General features: G+C 44.2%; 1 protein-coding gene and 1 long non-coding RNA gene across 2 annotated transcripts in view; one reads left to right on the top strand and one right to left on the bottom strand.

Moving 5' to 3' along the window:
* Positions 1–4,567: 4,567 nt before the first annotated feature.
* LOC147577103 (uncharacterized) lies at positions 4,568–10,151 on the bottom strand. The gene is made up of 2 exons (XR_015256023.1): positions 9,768–10,151; positions 4,568–7,473 (listed from the first exon to the last, which is right to left on the bottom strand). It is a non-coding gene; the product is annotated as an uncharacterized LOC147577103 (long non-coding RNA).
* Positions 10,152–10,250: 99 nt separating this feature from the next.
* Positions 10,251–18,946, top strand: part of RBMS3 (RNA binding motif single stranded interacting protein 3) — a 1,106,864-nt gene continuing 1,098,168 nt past the window's right edge. Inside the window, exon 1 of the mRNA XM_086720584.1 lies at positions 10,251–10,414. The gene's annotated coding sequence lies outside the window, so the exon portion shown is untranslated. The remainder of the gene's footprint in view (positions 10,415–18,946) is intronic.

The following is an 18,946-nucleotide window of genomic DNA, read 5'->3' as shown; positions in this document are numbered from 1 at the left end:
CCATCAGTCATTTATTGTCAAGTTACACCATCAGATCTTTTTCTATTTTGCTTCCTCGTTAAGCCATTATTTGAGTCGGCTTTAGTTCTTACGCTAAAAACTGATGTAAATCTAATTGGTGCTGCACAACTATTAGCTTCCTTTTAGTATCAGAGATAGGTAATGTTTGCTATTCCACTCCTGGTATCTCAATATGGCGTAAGAAAAACAAGTCACAGACAGGATTCTTCCAGACATCTGAAATCTAAAGCAAGCAAGTACAGAGTTCTGTGAAATCAATGAAATCCTCATTCTCTGCCCTTTTGTCTACTCCCAAATCATCTTGTATGAGAATTTCACTTAAGGCAAATGTGTAATATTTCATGGCATGAATTTTCTAACTGTTTTTCTTCTTAGAATCAAAAGGTCAAGGACTTTCGAAACTAGCATCCCAGGACTAAGAAGAAATTAAACTTAGGGAGCCATTACTAAGGGTTCAAGGAGAGCTAGATTTTCTAAAATTTTCTGTTCATATTAGAGTAGGAATATATTAGCTGTATTCTAGCCTGTCCTTGTATCTTGAACACCATCATTTTCACTGATGAAAGCCCATATCTAATAACCATTAGGCTTATTAACAAATCATTGATTTCACCAATGCAAATCTATAATATTCATTATGCTAATTAACAAACTTCTGCATTGATCAGACATGAAGCTAGCGGAAGCCTTATAGATGCTATCTCTGGTGCATTGTCTTCTTTTTTTAATGTTTATTCATTTTAAAAGTTTTTTTTTTAACGTTTATTTATTTTTGAGACAGAGAGAGACAGAACATGAATAGGGGAGGGGAGTGAGAGGGAGACACAGAATCCGAAGCAGGCTCCAGGCTCTGAGCTATCAGCACAGAGCCTGATGCGGGGCTCAAACTCACAGACTGTGAGATCATGACCTGAGCCGAGGTCGGACGCTTAACCGACTGAGCCACCCAGGCGCCCCAATGTTTATTCATTTTAGAGAGAGAGAGAGAGAGAGCATGAGTGTGGGACGGGCAGAGAGAGAGTGGGGACAGAGGATCTGAAGCAGGCTCTGAGCTGAGAGCAGCGAGCCTGATGTAGGGCTCGCACTCTTGAACCATGAGATCATGAGCTGAGCCAAAGTTGGACGCTCAACTGACTGAGCCACCCAGGTGCCCCAGGCACATTATCTTCTGAATAAGTGCCCTCTAACCATCCCTAGAGGATCCTCAAATAGGGAAACCATGCTTTGGGGCCTAGAGGTGTCACATTCATTTACATTACACAATCTAGGTTGGAAGTGGTTTGCGATAAAATATTGTCTACATCCCAACCTGGACTTGGCCTGTTTCTAAATGGAGATATCACAGCCTACCGCTCTCTGTGGAAGGCAGGGGTGACCTGGTACTTGGTACCGCACCATTTTTCTGTTTCTAAACTCCAGAAGCTGGGATGAGGGTAACACTCCTTTGGGAATGTAGGTCGCATTTATCAAACAGATGTCAAGGAGTTGAGCAAGGAAAGCACTTGAATCTGAACTTTGTCCTGGAGGATTGGGATTAAGATATCCCCCAGAAGGAGACCGTGTTGCCCAATGATGGCCATGGCAATGGGCTACTTGGAAAATATGAGGATGTGAAGTGATGTGTCCTGACTTATAAGAAAAGAATATATTTTTTTACATTGCTGATTTCTTTTGGGCAGTAGTGTCTGTTAGAGCTAATGGGAAAAACAAAGACCAAAAGCAAATCTGGTTTACATTCTTTTGTAATTGTGTCAGGTTTAATATTATGATAAAATCTTAGCCTCCATACAAGGAGGTTAAATCCCTAGTTGATTCAAAGTGAATTTAGTTTCTCCAGAGATGAGCAGAATGAGACAAAAACATGACCCATTTTTTTTTTTTCCTCCTCAGAGTCCAAATTCTTGCTGTACTGTTTTCTTCTTCCCTCTGTCTTAGGAAGGTGTCTCATAGCCAAAGTGCAGAGGCATGCTCTTGCTGTGTGGGGATTAGAAAGATTCATGACATCCTTCACTATAGAAGGCCCTGGATTATTTTAGGCAAAAAGAAGAGCCTGGCGTGATTCATTGGACAGTTGCTCATGTTGTGCCCTGGCCAGAGCTGTTACCTATTTATGACAATGTAATTTCATTCGCTCTTAGAGATGCACTTTATGCCCTGTCAGCCTAACCTAGAAGCATGTCCACCAGGCAAGATGCTTAACCTCTCCTACTGAGCCGAGTGGCAGCACTAGAATTGGCCGTGAATTTTGATTCTTCTTTCTGTGGAAGGGAACCGGTCGCAACAGTTGCTGAAATTCTCCCAAATTTGTGGTTACAAAATTCCTGAATCCATGCTGGACCGTGATCTGCATGCAAAGACTTACACTTCCTACAATTTAAAACACAACTTAAAGTGATTATTTAAATAAATGTTCTAGCATTAGAATTTTATTTTTTATTTTTATTTTTTGTACAGTGTCTGGTTTTTGTGTGTTAACCTTGGCCAAGGTTTCATTTTACTTTCTTCCTCTTTTCTTCTCTTTATAGTTATTTCTGAGTTTAAAAAAAATTTTAATTAAACTTTTGGAGATTTTACACATATAAATGATTTTAATGCAAACATAATGAGCCCTGATGGATGTTCCTTCCACTCCTATCAGGTCATATTTTCCCAAGGCTTGCTGATTACTTTCCTTTGCCTTCCTTTCCAGAAAGAACCATCATCATGAGTGTGATATTTTTTTTTATTCTCATGCATGTTTTCATATTTTTAATACATACTTTTCTATCCATAAATGAGAAATAGTTTTGTTATGCAGGTTTTAAAATTTCATAACAACTATGTAGTTTTCTTTGATATGATTTTGCCATAATTTATTTATCCATTTTCTTAGGATGACCCCAGTTTTTCACCATTACAAACAACACTGCACAGAACATTCTTAACCATGTTGCCATGCGTAAGGGTTCTCTAGAGGATCTGACTACAATGGAATTGCTAAGTTTTTGGATGTGAATGTCTTCAACTTTATCAAATATTGCTGAATTGCTCTCTAAAGAGAAATGTTGGAGTTCTTTATATATTCTGGGAATGAAGTATTGTTGAGTATATGCACAGCCAATATATTTTCCTGTCTGTGGCTTGTCTTTTCCTTTTTTTCATAGTGAGTTTTAAAAGTAATTTTAATTTCAGTGTATTTAAAGGTACGAAGTTTTTCATGTTTTGTGCCTTCTGTATCTTGTTCTAAAAATCCTTTCATTATACATGGTCATGCAGATGTCACCGTCTCCTTCATCCTCTGGTTCCTTAGTCTACGTGAGCACACTTCAGGGATTGCCCTGTGCCGTACGAGCATTGGTTTAATCTATACTAATCTAGATGCAAGATTTAGCATCTCTTGATATTCTCAAAATGCATTAGAGAGCAAGGTGGATTTTATAGTGTTGACAAAGGAGGAGTTCACATCTACTCCACATTAGATAAATCCACCTCTCCTGTTAGCTATTTCTATTCTCTGCCTTTGTTAAGTCTTGACTTTACCAGCACTTTCTCTACCAGAATTAGTCCTGCTTTTTTCTCCCTTTGGGGAGCAAAAATAACTCTTCTCTTGGCTTCGTGAAAAACTCTGCCTGTTTTGCTATGAAACATGGGTAACAGTTGACTGATAAATTAACAAGCAACAAGAATATAAAAGTTCATCTCAATCGCAGTGGGCTTCTCACTTAAATTCTCACATTTATTCATTTATTTAAATCATATTTATTAAGCATCAACTGAGTGTCAAATATTACACAAGACACTGAGTAAACAATGTCTCAGATGGAAAAGTTGGGAGAGGGAGATTTTAGAAAGCTTCTCTGAGATGGAGACATTTAAAGTGAGGTTGGAAGAGTAAGGAATTAGCTATTTCAAGGTGAGGGAAAATATTTAACAGGAGGTTACATGACAAATGCAAAAGCCAAATGAAGTGAAAAAGAGCCTGGCACGTTGGGAGAACCTAAAAGGATGAAAGTTATAGCTAAAAGGAAATGTTGAAGGGGGAAAATGATACAGAATGTGGATACAGAGCATAGGGGTGAAATTATTTAGTGCCTTTTAGGGTTTCATAAAGGGAGGCTAATGTTTGACCTGGCTGTATCTCGTAGATAGACTGTGTCTACTCTAATAGACAGACTGGCAATACACAAGAGCAGAAGAAGGAAACAACGTAGAAAACTGTGTCTGGGGTCCCAGTGAGAGGCACTGAAGACCAAGATTAGTTTTGTGAAAGATGAGAGTAGAGAGATACACTTAGAAGGACGGATAACAGAGTTTTTTGAAGAGATAAATAGAGGAAGGAAAAAATGTAATCAAAGATGGCCGCTGGTGATGTGGCATGATTAAGGATAGGACATACACTGAGATGGTGACAGCCATCGAGTAGGTTTAGGGTAGGACAGGCATGGTGCAAGGAAGAGTTTTGTCTTCTGCACGTCACTTTCAGATGCCTGTGAGGCATCCATATGGAGACACTGAGTATTCAGTTGGATCTGGAACTCGGAGAAGAGGTAAATTTGGGAGCATCAGCTGGTAGGAAAAGACATTTTTATTCCATTTCATGATGGAGAGATAGATATGTAGATATGAAAACGGAATGAAGGAAGATCTTTCTTTAGTTTAAACCTACGCTTTATATTCCAGTGACTACCAGCCGTGGCCTTGAATTTCTGTGCATGGGATCTTGGGCAGACTGTATTTCAGAAAGCCCAAGGAAAGTCAGAAGTTGGCAATTGTCCATTTGGTCCCACTGACGTGTCTCATTATTTTTCTAGGAGTCTTTTGGTTTGTAGACTTTTCAGAGTGAAGTGCTAGAATGTACTGCACCAATGTCCTTCGAAAGTAATGAGGTTGATTGTACACTTTACAGGAAAAATTGAATTATATTATTGGAAGTTTGTTGAGAGATTTGTATCATAATAGGCCTTTGTTAATAGGCAGCAAAACTGGCATGCCTGTGCTTGTACAACATTAATAGTTCCAAAATTTTTACTTGGGGTTCTGGTACTATTCCCAAAGTAGATTTGTCTACCGTGTAATTGTAATTTCTGTGTAATCGACAAGAAGTTTTGCACTGCAGTAGATTGTGTTGACTTTTTCTTGTGGCACGTAAAATGATGGCTAGTTGAGGTACTCTGGCAGAATGTTCTATTTGGTCATAGATATATGTGCAGCTTATATTTTGTGTTTATTCACAATGTTTACTCCATTTTTATTTACCTTCAGCTGTTTGCAGACAAAATTCTGGTTGGCCATTGTTACTGATGACAAGTATACCTATTAGTCAGGAAATATGGGGTGCCAACTGTGAACCAGCTGCTGTGGTACCCATGAGAGTTACCAAAAAACTAGGTCATCATTCTTGAGTCCAAGAAGCTTACAGTCTGGAAAAGGAACAGGTTTATAATTGCCTACATACATTGCAAGATGGAATGGGAAAATGGTAAAACAGACTGAAAAAATATATTCTGTGTGTCACTTCTGGGTAACAATGATTGCATGACATGGCTTTACAAATATCCCTGATGAAATGAATGAACACTAGTAAAAACTAGCAAGTAACAAAAAGTAGATCATTAGTGGAACAAAGTAAGGAAAAGGGAATCATTGAATGGCCTACATTTCTTGAGAGGTAGCTAAGAAAAGAATTAAAATACTGTAGTGTGACACGACATGTCTCTGAACCACAGCTACAAAATTTAAGAAGTAGCATAGGTGAGGGGTACCTGGGTGGTTCAGTAGGTTGAGCATTGACTTTGGCTCAGGTCATGATCTCACAGTTTGTGAGTTCAAGCCCTGCATCGGGCTCTCTGCTGTCAGTCCAGAGCCTGCTTTGGATCCTCTGTCCCCTCTCTCTCTCTCTGCTCCTGCCCTGTTCCCTCTGCTTCCCTTCTCTCTCTCTCTCTCTCTCTCTCTCTCTCTCTCTCTCTCTCAAAAAAAAAAAAAAAAAGAAAGGAAAAAAAAAGCATTTAAGAAGCAGTACTGGTGAATATATTATTCAGGGTAGGCTAATAGTTGAAAGACACGGTGCTAAAACTTCAGTGTTTCACATGCTACATGCCTGTTTCTTTCTCACTCATTACATACCTCTCCACTAAAAGGAAGAAGGACAGACAATCAGGGATGAGAAGTCTTTATGGAATAAGCTTGGGAGTGGCTGATTTCACCTGGCCAGACTTCCTTACCTGCCAGGGAGGCTAGGAAACGGAGTCCTTTTGTGTGCCCACCAGAAAAGGGAAAGGTTTTGGTGAACATAGGGGTGTCTGCCACAAAGCCTACACAATCTCTATAATTTCCATTGGCCATCCCCAAACGGGAAAAGTGAAACGAAGGACTCCCCCACCCCACTTTTCCATCTTTTGACTAAGGGTAGTGAAATGGCTAAATGAGAAGTAAGTGAGGACAACCCTCCCTGGGGAAGGAAAGACTCCAGGGCTCCCCCATAAAGTGAGGAAGAGCACAATCTGAACACCTGGCACAGCTCCCAGGGCCATGGGATACACTATTACATAGATGGCATGGACCCAGGTTTAGGTTGGGCATCTGTCAAATTCAGGAGACATTTGAGAATCCAGGTCTTCTAATAACAACTGTTCCCAGCCTTGGGTAAGCTCCCTTTCCTTCTCCCTCAGCGCCTCCACTCAAGCTTGCTAGGTCCTCCAAGATGAAAACAAAAACAACTAGCTAGGACCTGGAATGCCAGGCTTTATTTGTAGTTTAGAGAGCTATAGATAGGTCTCAGTGGAAAGGAACTTAAAGGAAACTCAGTCACACTGTAGCAGATCAAATAGAAATTCTGGACAAGTGTCTCATGATGACCATGGGATGAAAAAGAAAACCACATGGCAGCTGTAAAGCACTCTGTAGAGGGGGGAAAGAGGCATAACAGGAGAAGACAAAGAACCTAGTCTAAAAGCAAACTGTAAGTCAGGGGATAAAAGAAAATCCCATGCATGTCTTTTATGTCATAGAAGAGCATAATAGGATTGAGAATTCAATTAAAAAAGAACTCACACATGAAATCACAAGGCCATGGGGTGCGGTTAAAAGGGCAAGGGGTCCTGGGTGATGACAATCCCATTCCCAGTCCCCAAGGCACAGAGCAAAGACTGGATGTGAGGGGCGGAGAGGCAATAATCATCATGCTCTTCTAGGCATTAGAAGGAACTGAGTGTTTCTTCAAATCAAGGACAGGAATTAAGCCGGTAGAGAGCAGAACTGGGGATCGGGAAGCTCCCAGGGCTCGCATCATTTCTTGCTTTTGCTGCCGTGTTCTCGTTCTTTGCAGAGGGCTTCACAAATTCTCAGTCCACATGGAAGAATGTGGTTTATGTTGTGCTTCCAAGCAACAAACAGACTGACTTCTTGGCTCGGAGCCACAATTCCAACTTCCCAGGAGAAAAATCTGATGGATCCAGCTTACGTATGGCCAATCAGCTATAGGAGAGAGACGTGAAGTCATAAAGCAAAGCTAGTTTATAGTTCCTGAGCGTGAACTGGATGTCAGACACCGTGCCAAATGCTAACCATGGGCATCTTGGACAGTCTACACATAGGAGAGATAGGACTAACATCATTATTTTTTTTTTAATTTTTTTAATGTTTATTTATTTTTGAGACAGGGAGAGACAGAGCATGAACGGGGGAGGGTCAGAGAGAGAGGGAGACACAGAATCGGAAACAGGCTCCAGGCTCTGAGCTGTCAGCACAGAGCCCGATGCGGGGCTCGAACTCACGGACCGCGAGATCATGACCTGAGCCGAAGTCGGACGCTTAACCGACTGAGCCACCCAGGCGCCCCTAACATCATTATTTTAAGTGGATGAGGATGCCGGCACTCAGAAAATTTAAGTTACTTATCCCGTGTCCCACAGGTGTTCTGTCTCAGAGTCAGGTTTCAGATCCAGGCTGTGAGCTCCAAAATCTGCCCTTAGTATTATATTAAGGCACATATTATATATTAATATATATATAGCCCTTTGTGCTATATTACTGGTATACCCCAGGAGCCATTACCAAAAGGATGGTCAGTCTGTGGATTAGACAGATCCCCTAAAAATTGAACATTATTTTCCTAAAATTTTCTCAGGTTAGATTCTTATAAGAGGATTTACTGGGTAATGGGTTATATTGCCCAGTGGATTTCCTGAAAAGTTCCTCCCATTTACATCCCTGAGAAGTACGTGGAAGTGTTTCTCTCTTCATATTATTGCCAACATTGAATACTAAATTTTTATCTTTGCCAATTGAGTAGGGAGTTAGATTGGGAAGAATTTATTCTGACTGGGGGCTTGGGGGAGTTGTCACAGGGGAGGTCAGTAAGGAGCGCAACAAAATCGAAACAGAAAGGCCTAGAAGTACGTGGGCTATTTGTAAAAGGCAGAGCAAGCAGTCTGGACAGCTTGACTATAGAGTACAGAGGGGCTGCAGTGAGGAATGATTTTGGAGAGCCGTGAAAGCCAGGGTGAGATATTGTGACCCTATTATTAGCATTTTTGAGATGAGAGGTGATGTGATGTTGTTCTAAAAGGAAGTAACCCCTTGGGGCGCCTGGGTGGCTCAGTCGGTTAAGCAGCCGACTTCGGCTCAGGTCATGATCTCGCGGTCCGTGAGTTCGAGCCCCGCGTCGGGCTCTGTGCTGACAGCTCAGAGCCTGGAGCCTGTTTCCGATTCTGTGTCTCCCTCTCTCTGACCCTCCCCTGTTCATGCTCTGTCTCTCTCTGTCTCAAAAATAAATAAACGTTAAAAAAAAAAATTTAAAAGGAAGTAACCCCCAAGCAATCTTTGTGAGATATTTGCCCATGATAGTTACCTTACACACACATATTTAGATGCGTGTATATCCCTATCTATCTATCTATCTATCTATCTATCTATCTATCTATCTATCTACCTATCTATCCTTTCCTTCACTGCCTCCCCACCCCTCCGTACAATCATTTTCAAACAAGTAACCATTTTGTTTAAAAAATGCTGATGGGGTTCATATAGGATTGCTTGTATTAGGGTAGAATAAATTCACCGAGGGGCCGACAGGTGTGAGGGCTTTTCTGTGTTGAAATGCATCTGCCTGGCGACATTTGCATCGTATGAGAAATCTATGCTAATATAACATTCACACTCAGAGGAGAAGTTTAAATTGCAAATTTTGAAAAGCTTGAAGTCAGTAAATAATATGTTTGGGAGAGGGGTGCTAGTGCCAAAGCGACATTGGTGAGGAAGCCTAAACGGAAGGCCTGCATTTGCCAGGTGTGAACCCTCTGAGAGCCGGAAGCACCTGGGAAGCCCGGGCCTGGTGACGAGCTCAGCCCCTCCCAACAGTGGATGGCACACAATTAGAATCACCTGGAGGGCTTGTAAAACCCAACTGCCAGGTCCCGCCCAGAGTTTTCCATTTAAGGGGGTGAGGGTGGCGTCAGTGGGGGCATTCGCATTTTGAAAACTCTTCCCTGGTGGTGCCTGTCCTGGGGGCTACGCTTGGAGAACTATTGCTCTAAGAAACTCCTAGTGGCAACCTTGCCTGTCAACACGGGTGGAAGAGACCGACTGATAATAACTGAAGGTTCCGCCTGATTCACTTAAGCCCCGCCAACGTTTCTTCACAGCTTCGATAAGGGTCCTTTAGTTCTGGGAAGGATCCCACAGGAGGAAGAAGCCAGGGCCAGGGGTAAATCCGGAGGACTACCCCCCACTCCCGGGGACCAGCCCCGGCCCCCAGCTCCTCCCTGTACCTCAGAGCTACCAGTTTGGAGGAGAGAAATCCAAGCCTCCCCGGCCGTCTGCTGAGGGCAGCGTCTTCTGCCGGCTTTCCCCGGCAGAAGTTTCTTCCAGAAGAAGAGCCCAAGATATGGGCTTCCGGAGCAGCCAGCCGCTTACCCTGGGCGATGATGTCAGTGCTCTCTGCTCCAGCACACCTGGCCGAAGGCATCAGATAAGCTCCATGGGAAGGGGCCTGAGGAAGGAGCACAGTCTTGCCAGGTGAACCAAAGACCCTTTTGTTTTTCTGGGCCGGGGCCGGCTGCCAGCTCTGTGGATTTCTGTCAGTCAGCTGGCTGCCACACTTCCCTGCTTCTCGAGTTTCCCGAAAAAGAAACCGTTAGTGATTTGCAGAGCGGCTCCGGAGCACATCGGGCTGTCACGTGAGGCCGAGGCCCGAGTTCGGACCGGGGAGCCACCTCCCTGCTTTGGCGGGGAGCCACCTTTGGGGAGTGGAGCTTATGAATTCGGGCAGCCACGGGGCTGTGCAGGTAGGCCGATGCCTGCCTGGCAGTGACAGTCCTGCCTGGAATCTTTTCGTAGAATGCCCGCGCAGAGCCCTACTAGGTGCCGTGGGGGCTGAACGTGTCCCGAGAAGCAGCTTGAAGTCCAACCCCTCCGGGTAGGTGACTGACCTGGGACGGTTGTCCTGTCTGATGCTCCCCAACTTGGGGCCCCGGTAATTCAATACCCCTCATGACCCTAGTGGGACTCCTAGTGATGTCGTTGGGAGTTAGAATCTTGAAGGAAAGCGTTCTTTGTGTCCAGAGGCTTCTGAGCCAATTCTACTACTCATTTTGGATCAACCCAGGTGGCAATATGCCAACCTCAGGATCTGATTCTGTTTCTCACCCCGAGGCTCGTTGGAAGTGTGGGGGTGGGGAGGAGTGGCAGGGGAGGGTGACTGCCTCTCTGGTTGTGATTCTTTCGAGGATGAAAAAGTTTGTAAAGGGAGCGTTTTTTTTTCTTTTTTTCTTCTACATTATTCCACTCGTTTACAGGGCGAGAGGGTGGTCTTAAGAATATCCTGCTTAGGGAGAAGTGAAAGAGGGCAAGGTTATAGAGCTTTCCTGGGTGCCAGATCGAAAAGGGACCCCACAGACCCACTTTGAAATACCTGAACAAACAGCTGGTACCAGGGTCTGTGTCCTTCTAGAGGAGGGGCGCCCTCCAATCTCCGCTTCCCATAGGAATGTGGCTCCTTCTCCTCCCAGGGGGACCGCATCTTCCATGGGCCCAAAGCCTCCAGGTGTGGGGCAGACGGGGCCGAGATAACTCCTGTCAATAGCTGACACGCAAACTAAGGTGAACCGGTACCACAGTGGTCTGATTAGCCTCCATGAACAGAGTTGTTCTCGTGCTCGCGCTATGACAAGATGTCTCAACCTTGACATTGCTGCTGTTTTGACCCGGATAACTCTTTGCTGTAGAGGGCTATCCTGTGCGTTGTAAGGGGTTTAGCGGCATCCCCGATGCTGACGCGTTGGAGGACAGCCAAAAATGTTGTGACAGCCAAAATGTGACATATCCACTTGTGACAGCCAAAAATGTTTCCAAACGGAACCAAATGTCCCTAGAGGCTCAAAATCGCCTCGTTGAGAACTGCTGATCTACAAGGAGGGAAACATGACATGGGCGGGAATCCCCCATTGGAACAAGTAACCGTTACTACAAATGACCAGGTGATTGTTCAGGACCCAGCTTACTTACAGGGAGAGTGGGAGGGTGGGCACTTAAGACTCTCTTCCCTCACTGACCGCATGACTTAGCTCTGTTTCTTCCAAAAGAAGAGCCCAAGATAGGGGGTCAGGTAGTTTATTTGGGAGAACAAGGAAACACAGGTGAAAACGGGAAAGCTGATAAGATGTATGAATTAATAGATTGCTGCTGTGGATAAATGAGGCTCAATGACTCTGGGACCTTCTGAGGAACCATGTAAAATGCCCTTCGGTGGTGGTGTCCCTCCAAAGAAGGAGAACTGGGTGTGCTTATCCACACAATTGGGAGTGGCTGCCCCTGAGGACGTTAATTGCCTTGTATTTCTTGGTTGCACCTCCTTGCTACCTAGCAAGCTTAGGTGGTGCTGGGAGAGAAAACCCCTCAGAGTTGGAGAGGGCAGGTGCTTAAGGTGAGATGTTCTCAGCGTGCTGGAAATGTCTACCGTAGCTGTAGGCGAGCTCAGGTGTGTATTAAGAGGATTAGTAGACTGGGACCTCCACATCAGCTTCTACATCCTGTCTTTGAGTTTTCTCTCTCCTCAATGGAGTCTGTCCCTCAACCTATAGCGTATGACACGGAGGAGTTTGTTCCAGCTCCTGGTACAACACAAGTAGGACACACAAAAAGACCCCACTTGCGGGACATCCTCTGACTGTCGTTCTGTGGGCTAGGGGAATCGTTTTCTGAATAGACCCCGGTTCAAGACCCCAAAAGCTACAAGTAGAAGTAGGGAGAAGAGCACCTCCTTGGTGTCTGAAAATTTGTTTTGCTGGTAGCCCTGAAAGTGTTGAAAGGAAATGGATATTTTTTTCCATGTCTCGTATCTTCACAGGGCCTTGTGATTTAGCGGGGACATGAGTGTGTTGAAGAAGCACTGGAAGTCCCTGAGACTTAATATGCAGATAGCATGCTTCCTAGATACTTGATATTCTAGCAAGTCTGATGAAAGATGGGAATTAGAGTTATCGCGGTCTTCTGGGAATGAGGAAATTGAGACACAGTGTGGAGGGTCTAGAGGGATTTCAGAGACCTTCCCTGGTGTTGGGAGAGGGCCATGATAGCCCAGGGTTATTGTTCTTGCTTATGGGCGGACAGGTTTGGATGCCACACCAAGGGGTTTAGATTAGATAGGACAAGCCACAGGGAGCTTCTGAGGCCTTCCTGGTAAGGGAACAACATGAGGAAGATGGTGATGGAGGGCTATCGTTCCCATGGCTGCCTAGCTACAGAAAGGGCTGGAGTGGGAGAGACCATCCAGAAAGCTGTTCCAATAATACAAGGATGAGGAGGTGAAGACTGTACAAAATTGAATGTAGATAACATCTTCAACCTTCTAGCAGCCCCTTCTAGATCTAAAAATAGGGAGGCCATAATGGAGTGCCCTGTTATTAATGTAGAAAGTGCTCTCTGAGGAGTTTCCCTGTAAGCCATGGCATCCTCTCCTGTGGTAGCTGGAAAGATCTAGGGTCCTCTGTCTATTCCAGTGGTGGCTAATTTGGATGCCTAAAGAGCCCAGCCAGGTAAAGGAGCACGGGAAGCAGGTATGGGTTTAATTCATGTGTTTACGTTGTGTGGGTGTGGAGTGTGGGCCACTGGGTAGTGGTATGCTGCATTGAGCTTCTACCAGCTCAGGAGGGCTGGTTGTGAAATTGTCAGGAAATGTGTAAGATGGTTGGTACTCCAGTGGTAGCTTGAAATCGAGCATGGCGGGAGTAGTTATACCATCAGAACTGGCAAACAGTACCAATTAGGGCTCCCTCTCTCCCAAGGGCTGGTTGTTAAATATTTTCCAGCAGCCCGCCCCTGGCCCCGTGACAAACTGGGAACGTATGTGCCCCAGCCAAAGTGGGCAGCTGCTGGTCTACTTCAGCCTCAGTAGCCGCAATGGCCGGGTAGGGTCATTGTTTCCAGATGTTCTAATTTTTCAGGAGTCAAACACGTTTGTTTTATATGTGAAGTAATGCAGGCCTAGATGGATGTAGCGTGTTTGAAGAAAAGCGAGGAGGCTGGACTAGAAGGACTGAGGGAACAGTGATAGCAGTCAAGCAGCATATTATTAAAAGCCTTCTCCCTTCTCTGTCCGTGGCTGTCAGAGAATTGAACGAATGGCACTCCACAAATAGGAAAACGTGAACGGACTGGTGGTATCCTTCTTCTGCCTAGGCATATAACATTTCTTCTGTATTGCAATTTGGTTAGGTGTGCATAGACAAAGAACTGACGAGAAGTGATCAGGGGCTACCAAGTGATGGAAGGCAGTGTTCCTACCTCCAACATTCAGTTACTTTCACTCAGGAACTGCAAGTACAAATATGAGCAAAATTAGACACCCCAAGATTCTATTCTTGAGTGGATCATCACAGTTCTCAAATTCCTCCTATATCCAGGGAAACAAATTGGCAATTTCTGTGATCCCTCTTAATTTAAACCTGGAAGCCAATTTTGCATGACTGATGTGGATGGTTTATGCTTACATTACTTCAATACTATGTCAGTAGACCAAGATTGTGGTCTCTTCCATCCCACCCTCCCCACCCCACCCTCCACCGTCTCCCAATATTCAGAACTTCTTGTCATTCCAGGCAACTCACTGGCAAGTGGGGAAGGATCCTAAATTTAGCTAATCTCCTAGGCCAGGATCTAAAGTACACTTCCGTAGCTACAAACATGCTGAATAGCAGAAGAAGCCTCTCCTAATTGGCTGTGGTGCGTGTGGAAGGTCCTGGGGAAAAAAAATAACAATTAAGTTAAAAGCTACCTTTGCATCCTAAATCTAAGTACCTTGAAAAAGAGATGACTTGTTTTAATTGCAGAGACTTTTGGTGATTCCGAATTTTGAAAGACTTTCTTCACACAGAACAATATCAGCAAGTAGTTAAATTCTTTGTCTTTCTTTGGGAACTTTAATTAAGGTTTTGTGTTCTATAACCAGTCAGATCACTGTCCTGGCTTGGTGTTAAAATAAGTTTTATGGCCTTCTTGACCTTCATTTACCTTAGAAGTAGAAACAAGCCAACTTTCTCTTCAAAGTGAAAGAGAAAAGGTCTGCACGTTTGAAAATGCTGCAGACTAGGGGCGCTTGGGTGGCGCAGTCGGTTAAGCGTCCGACTTCAGCCAGGTCACGATCTCGCGGTCCGTGAGTTCGAGCCCCGCGTCGGGCTCTGGGCTGATGGCTCAGAGGCTGGAGCCTGTTTCTGATTCTGTGTCTCCCTCTCTCTCTGCCCCTCCCCCATTCATGCTCTGTCTCTCTCTGTCTCAAAAATAAATAAAACGTTGAAAAAAAATTAAAAAAAAAAAAAAGAAAATGCTGCAGACTTACTTGGCTGGTGACTTGTGATTTAATAGTTCTTCAGAGTTCTCTTGGAAATGCTTGCAAGTTCATTGACCACTACTATGCCCTCTTTAATTGCTCTCTATCTTTATGCCGTTAGAGGTTCTCTTCTTTCCAAACCCAGTGTAACACCAGAGGCCATCCGAAAGGGAGTGATTTCATTGACTGGAAACAGTCACCAGAGCCGTACCATTTTCGGATCAGATGAAGTCAAGCCTGAAAGGAAGGCTGTAGAAGTTCCTCCACTAGCCTCTTCTCTGCTGGGCACGTGGGACAGTTGGCCTTCTTAGGCCTCCTGTGGCAGTTCCAGGCCCGATGAGCAGGTGTAACCAGTGAGCTGTGAATGGAAGGGACAGGTGCTACTTCCGGGCTGGAGCATTTCACTGCTAATGCTAGAGCCTCTGGAACACACTCTCTCTGGTTTGGCAGTAACTGGTGGGCAGCACTGAGATCGATAGCTGATCTTTCAGCTGGTCCTCTGAGGGAGTGACTTGGATAGAACAGTGCCTGCACCCGCCTCCTGCTCGCGTGACCCGCAATGAGTTTGTAGTATAAGCAAGATACAGCCTTGAGCCACTGGGATTTGGGGTTTATTGTCACTATAGCATGAGCTATCCTGTCCTGAATGATACATACACGCAGCCGGCCTGTGGTCCTGAGAGAAGTGCCTCAGAGTGGAAGGAAGTGCCTTCTACCCGACACGCTTTGTGGTTTTCCTAGTCATCTGAGAAGTGTGAGCTCAGAGAGCCCTCAATCATGCAGAAAAGTTACAGCTAGTTTTGAGGACTGTTACTACCATCACCATTCTTTCACATTTTTTTTCCTTTAAATTGACATTTTGAGCTAAGACCTGAGAAGGGAGAAGAAGCTGGTGTGTTAATGGTGGGGTTGGGGATTGGGTGCCTGGGTGGCTCAGTTGGTTAAGCATCTGACTTTGGCCTAGGTCATGATCACACTGTTCCCAGTTCAAGCCCCGGGTCAGGCTCCGTCGCCTGTCTGTCTGTCGCCTGTCTGTCTGTCGCCTGTCTGTCTGTCGCCTGTCTGTCTGTCGCCTGTCTGTCTGTCGCCTGTCTGTCTGTCGCCTGTCTGTCTGTCGCCTGTCTGTCTGTCGCCTGTCTCTCCGATATAAATAAACATTTAAAAAAACTGGTTGGGTTGGGATCAGATTTTCAGGTCAGGACAGCAATGCAAAGTCCCAGAGGGGAGAAAGAGTTTGCTGTGTTAACCTGTATGAGAGGGTTAAGCTGTATTTTGTAATGGGTGCTGTGGGTGCCCTCCCGGGCCCGTTTCCAGGACCACAATCAGTGAGCTGACCGCTAATAGCTCCCAGAAGTCACCTTTTGAGCATTGCTGTCCACTATTTGGAGGCACCAGGGACAGAAGGTTTTAGGCCCCTTCACTCTGCCCCACGGAGGGGTAGCCCATAGGCGTTGACTGGATGACTTGAGGAGAAAAATGCTGGCAAGATCCTTGTTTTGTAGTTTATGTTCCAGAGCTTCTCTTAACCTCCAGCTGGGCAAAAGCTGGGCTCTATCTGAAACCTCATCTTTGCTTAACCCCTTTCTTTTTTCTATTGTTTCCCTCATTCTGCTATGCTTCTTCCACAAATTTCATGTGGCTAGGTCCCTTCTCAGGCTCTGCTTCTTGAGAATTCAGCAGAAGACCTATACTAAGATAGGAGAGGGTCCTTTGGGCCAAATATATGGGGGACGTGCTGGATGCTATTCAATTCTCTCGCAATTTCCTTACAATTATTAGGGCACCAAATCCTCTTAAGTCCTACAACAGGGAAATTTATTTAACCTCAAGTAACCTGTGTAACTTTGTGAAATTAAGGAGGTTGTACAGAGGGTTGGGAATCTTAGCTTCAGACCCCTGCTTCACAGTTATTCATTGGGTAATATTGGGCTAAGTATCTAATCCTGCTGTACATCCTCTTCTCAGGAAAATGGGAATATATTCATTGCTGGTAGAAAGACACGTCTGTAAAATGAACTATCTATGGGGGAAAATAGCTTGGCGGTTTCTTAAAAAGTTAAACATGAATTTATGAATGCCCAATTCGGCTAGGTTTCTATCCTTGAAGATAATTGACAATCTGTGTTCATAGAGAGACACGTGTGAATTATCATAGGGTTATTCATAAGAGCACAAAAATGGAGACAACCCACATGTCTGTCACCTGCGGTATAACCATATGGTGGAATACTATTCAGCAATAAAAAACAACTACTGATAAATACTACAACATGGGCCTCAAAAACCTTGTGTTACATGAAAGAAGGCAGGCACAGCAGGCTATGCACTGCATGATCCCACGGATGTGAAATCTCCAGATCAGATGTTGCTTGGGCCTTGGGTGGTAGTGGGGATTGACTGCAGGCACGAGGGAACTTTTGGGGGTGAAGGAAATGCTCTAAAACTGGAATTGTGGAGACGGTTGTACACTGTATGAATTTCCTAAGCTTCATTTGAAGTGTACTGACAATGGCTGAATTAGGGTCTGTATGCTAGGTCGTATTAGAGCTGCTATATAGAAACCCTTTGAGAACATATGTCTGTGTTTTCACTCTGACCGCCCCTAAAGATATCTTTTTTGGAGATTAGGGAATCTTTTCTTTATAAATGAAGAGACAAGTTCTACGTGATAGTAAAAAGAAGTTGGGGAGGCTGTAATAGTTACCTTCCGGGGATGCTGTCAGGGTTACATGACCTTCAGTGCATGTCAGCTGTCACTGTCATTTTTGTTGTAGCTGAGTCAGCATTTCCTTACGGTTGGTTTTGTTTGTTTATTTATGAGTGAGGGGGGCGGGGTGGGGCAGAAGGAGAGGGAGGGAATCTTAAGCAGTTTCTGAGCTGTTACTGTGGAGCCCAACACAGGGCTCAATCCCATGACCCTGCGATCTTGACCTGAACTGAAATCAAGAGTTAGACGCTTAACTGACTGAGCCACCCAGGTACCCCTCCTCACTTCCTTTCAAGAGCAAAGCTTTTATTGTTCTTGTTGAAATACTGGATGATGGGATACTTTGGGATCAACAGATCCCAAAAGGTATGAGACCTTTTGTTCTTTGGCCTTTTTCCCTTTTAACAGTTATTTTCTTAAATTTTTGAATTGTTAATTTTTTTTTTTTTTTTTTTTTTTTTTTTTTTTTTTTTGCTTTATAACTTGAGTAGGGCATACTTAATTTGAAAAAAGCTTTTGTATTCGCTGTGCACAGTCAGGTTGTAAAACCTGGTGATCTCTCAGTAGTTCAGAGGCCAGAAAATGTTAACCTGTGGGTTCTAACAAGGACACAGAATTCTCCAACAGGCGTTACATTCTGATAAAACTATTTGTGAGAAATTGAATACAGTTTGTTGGGCCAAATGTCTCTGAAAAACCATACATATATTCCCTTCCTATCTCTTTGACATTAGACACACAGAAAAATCACACCCAGGTGACCTTGTATTTTTAAAAGGCAAACATATCTGCTGGTGTGTTGGTTTTGGCTTAGCCAGAAATGATTGTTAATTTTGTCCTTAAAGAACAGATTACCAAAATACATTAGTGCTTTGGGCATGTGCAGTATAGACCAATTTGGCCCAATTTAGCCGTCCGAGCAAGATTGCACCCAAACAGAAGTGCTTGTAGAAATGAATGGATGACTCCAGTAGTTTTAAATCAATGCATGCTGGGCAATCAGACTCCCTTATCGCTCCCCAAAATGACCTGCTTAAAGAAAATTGAAGCACTGTTATAGTTGAGATAGCTGTGCAATCCACATGCTCAAAGTGGTGATCACCTTCAAATTTAAGCACTTAATTTAAGAGCTCCAATAATTTTAAATTGCTATGTGCCGCAAAGAGTGACAGACGGTTACCAGAGTGTGCCAGTATTTTTAAAACACTTCAGTGTTCAGTGCAATATATTTCTGTGGAAAGGTTCACAGCAAGTTGAAGCAAATTTCCAAATTAACATTGAAGAATGAAAAGTGACATTGCAACAAACTTGAGGTTGGTTTTCTTTTCTCTTTCCCACCCCCCTCCCCACACCCCCAGCCAAAAGAAGCCTAGTCACTCATATTTCTGTTGGATTGAAAGACCTTGAGGATTTGTCAG

The sequence above is a fragment of the Puma concolor genome, chromosome C2, assembly GCF_028749965.1.
Source record: "Puma concolor isolate L17-30 chromosome C2, mPumCon1.1.hap2, whole genome shotgun sequence".
In the NCBI taxonomy this organism is placed as follows: domain Eukaryota; kingdom Metazoa; phylum Chordata; class Mammalia; order Carnivora; family Felidae; genus Puma; species Puma concolor.
The sequence above is the reverse complement of the archived record's forward strand: the minus strand, read 5'-3'. Positions and strand labels throughout refer to the sequence as shown.